The 4,035-nt window shown below is 33.9% G+C and overlaps 1 long non-coding RNA gene across 1 annotated transcript; it reads right to left on the bottom strand.

Moving 5' to 3' along the window:
- Positions 1-706: 706 nt before the first annotated feature.
- Positions 707-2,760, bottom strand: LOC126695464 (uncharacterized). The gene is made up of 2 exons (XR_007646032.1): positions 2,223-2,760; positions 707-1,127 (listed from the first exon to the last, which is right to left on the bottom strand). It is a non-coding gene; the product is annotated as an uncharacterized LOC126695464 (long non-coding RNA).
- Positions 2,761-4,035: the final 1,275 nt, after the last annotated feature.

Raw genomic sequence — 4,035 nt, 5'->3', positions numbered from 1 at the left:
GCAACAACATTTTTTGTTGCGTTAAGTTACTGCAATAGTTATTTTTGATGCAATAAACTACCTTTGGAAACTTATTGCGATAAGTTATAACAATAGTAATTTTTGTTGAGCTAAACTAACTTTGGAAACTTATTACAACAAAACATTTTGTTGTGATATCAGTAATTTTTGTTGTAGTAATTTTTTTAAATTTTTTTTTTTAATCTGGTTTTTTTTCCCACTAAACATATCATATTTAACCTGTTAACAATATAATCACATTTTCACAAAATCAAAAAAATCTACAAAAGATGCAAAATGTATAATACTTCATCCATACTATATATATATATATATATATATATATACAACTTGTTGAATTTATATACAACCACATAAATTCATTATCTCAAACCATCAATATACAACTAGTTCAACCTCCAAAAAAATGACTATTCATGCTTTAAATACAAATCACTTGTTCAGCCTCCAAAAAAGTGTTAACCATGCCTTAATCAAAAGCCACTTGATTGATTGCCACCCTAACAACAATAAAAATTTGTAAGAAACTCATGCTATAATCATCACACAAATTTTTGTTGTAGTAATTTTTTAAAAATTTTTTTTTTTAATCTGGTTTTTTTTCCCACTAAACATATCATATTTAACCTGTTAACAATATAATCACATTTTCACAAAATCAAAAAAATCTACAAAAGATGCAAAATGTATAATACTTCATCCATACTATATATATATACAACTTGTTGAATTTATATACAACCACATAAATTCATTATCTCAAAGCATCAATATACAACTAGTTCAACCTCCAAAAAAATGACTATTCATGCTTTAAATACAAATCACTTGTTCAGCCTCCAAAAAAGTGTTAACCATGCCTTAATCAAAAGCCACTTGATTGATTGCCACCCTAACAACAATAAAAATTTGTAAGAAACTCATGCTATAATCATCACACAAACTTTTAGTATGTGAAAACAAGAAATTTAAGAGGCAGCATCTCCAATGGCCAACACAGCAAGAAGGGGAAAGAGGATGGAGGGGTTAAGTAAGGATGAACCTCCTTCTTTTAGTGGTGCTCTTAACAAAGGTTACCCTTTCTCTTTCTTGTGCTGGGAGATCAACTGTTTCAGTAGCAAATTTGTGTCAGCTAAGGGAGTCATAGGCGAGTATTAGATTTTTTCAGTAAGATAAGTAATATGAGAGAGAGAGAGCCTTAAATGTTATTGGCAAACTTTGGATGATCAGTGATTGGCAAACTTTGGATAATCAGTAGGTTCCCTTGTCAAATCAAATTACCTTTTGGCTTAGTTTTCAATTTGCAAAAAATAAAAAGGTATGCAATATAAAGTATCTTATTAAGTAATGCTTGCATGAGCATATTGGCAAAAATCAGCACCTGAGCTACCAATGTGAATGGTGGGTAGGATGTGCAGTAAAAGAGAATGCACAAGCACTTATATACATTGCTCAGGGGTGACATAAAGCATGACTTGATGTATTGAATAAATTGGAAAAGTTGAAAGAGAAAGAGGCAGAGGTGGATTGAGATAATACCATGAACAATCACCGTGATAGGAAAATCAAATAGAAAACCTAAGACTTGCTCAAAAAAAAAAAGAAAAAAAAGAAAAGTCAATTAGAATTGAAACCAATCCTATATCATTCAATAAACAATTGGAATTGAAACCCTAAAGCACAAAATAAAAATAAATAGCTATGAGTGTGCTATTGAATTGACAATCAATTAAGCTAAATTACAAAATAAATTGTTATGAATTTACAATCAACAAACGTAAATAAACCCTAAATCAATCAAAATAATGATGATGAATTGAAACCCTAAATTACAAAATAAATTGCTATGAGTGGGTGTGTGCCACTGAATTAACAATCAACTAATAAATCAATCAAAACATTGATGATGAATTGAAACCCTAAATTACCAAAAAAAAAAAAAAAAATGCTAATGAGTGAGTTGTGCCACTGAATTAACAATCAACTAACCTAATAAACCCTAAATCTATTAAACTATTGATGATTTGAAACCTTAAATTACAAAATAAATTGCAATTAGTGAGTGAGTGTGTGTGCCATTGAATAGACAATCAGGTAACCTAAAATCAAAATCAAGCAATGGAAGAGGAAGAAGATGGATAAGAAGATGAAGAAGAAAAGGATTTTGTGAAACAAAGAGAGAGAGAATTTGATTTGATTACCTTCTTTAAGTGAATGGTGTGAATGACATCTCTATCTGAAGTGGAAGAGGAAGAAGACAAAGAACAAGATGAAGATGAAGATTGATGGTTGTGGCCTTCGGTCGTGCTAGTAGTGGCAGAGGAACACCTAAGAACAAGCCTAGTAGAGAAGTTGGTGGTGGTGGTAGAGGTTGCGAGGTGAAAGAGCTGCCTCAATGGCTGTGACGTTGTTAGGCTCCATAATCTTAATGCCTCCATTGCTTTACCTTTCTTTGTTTTCTTGCTTTGGTTTCTTCTTCTTTCCTTGGCAAACTCAGATTTTGATTTTGTGAAAAATGTTGGATTTAGAGAATACGAAAGAGAAAGAGGAATTTTTGTAATAGTGGGAATTGAAAATTTGGTGAAAATAAAAAGGGCGGGAGGGAACTAGTCTATTGCAACAAATAAAATATTTGGGCTAGTGGTCTTGGTTATCTGCTACTAGTATTAGAGTTTCTAGAGTAGACTATGTCACCCCAAGTCAGGTGTCAATCTTGGAGCCATTTGTTGGTAACTTTACTAGAGATCTCCTTGGTGCCCTCCAAATCACATTTCCCCAAGTTTCCCCATTAGGGTTCATGTGCTTGGTTCATGAACCAAATAATGCATATTTTTAGTAAGTTAATGAGTTGTTTAGTAGTGACTCCAAAAGCTTCTAAGGTCTAGTTATGGGTGCCGTGTAGCAATAGGCCTTGTAATGGGTGCCGTGTAACAACAAACTTCGTAATGGGGTGTCGTGTAGCATAATGGGTACCCTGTAGCAACGGGCTTCGTAATGGGTACCGTGTAACAATGGGCTTTGTAATATGTGCCGTGTAGTAACGGACTTTGTTATAAGTACCGTGTAGCAACGAGCTTTGTAATGTTTGCCATGTATCAATGAGCTTTGAAATAGGTGCCATGTAGCAATGGACTTTGTAATAGGTGCCCTGTAGCAACGGGTTTTGTAATGGGTATGTTGGGCTTTTTGGGTTTTACCAACAAGCTAAATGAGTTTGGGCTTTTATAGAGATAATATAATTTTGTGGCCCAATTTTGGTAATTATATAAGAAATATTTGTGTGGCCCAATTTTGGTAATAATATGAGAAATATTTTTGGGGGCCCAAAATAATTTATATGGCTTGTATGAGTATTTTTGGTGAGTGGGCAAATGAAATTGGGACATGTGGCATGTGAGAAAAATTGTACCTCAACAACGGTCATTGATGGATTTTCAGCATCAGAAACTAAGGGGTGCAATTCGAGTGGCAGTTTTGATTTTTTGAAACTCAATGGAAATCGAATCAACACAATCTAAGCTCATCGGAAACTACCATCCCTTTAACCCCCATCCTCCCTTTCTCTCAACCTTAGATTTGTCGAGATTTGGCAAGATCTCATTGAAATCCGTCGAAATTAGCCAAGAACTCATTGATATCCAGCAACACACCCACCACTGCTACTTCATCTGTTTTATCCGAAATCGATTCAACTCATGGTTTGTGGTGGTTGGAAGCAAGTTTATTTTTGCTCCATTGGATCAGGTCGAGTCAGCTATGGGTTGAACCCAAATCTGATCCATCTGTGGAAAGCCCTAATTATGGGGCCTCAGAGATGGTGTCACAACCCAAATCCATGGAACATGAATTCTGAAGCATGACTAACTTGTTGAACTAATATCACTCAATAAACATGATTAATTTAAACATAATTCAAAACTCCAAATAAACAATGCTATTGATAAATCTCTTACAAAAATCCAAACTCCTCAAATTTAGAATAATCTCCAAAATACAGTGCAATCTAAAGCGGAA

The sequence above is a fragment of the Quercus robur genome, chromosome 8, assembly GCF_932294415.1.
Source record: "Quercus robur chromosome 8, dhQueRobu3.1, whole genome shotgun sequence".
Classification (NCBI taxonomy): Eukaryota; Viridiplantae; Streptophyta; class Magnoliopsida; order Fagales; family Fagaceae; genus Quercus; species Quercus robur.
The sequence above is the reverse complement of the archived record's forward strand: the minus strand, read 5'-3'. Positions and strand labels throughout refer to the sequence as shown.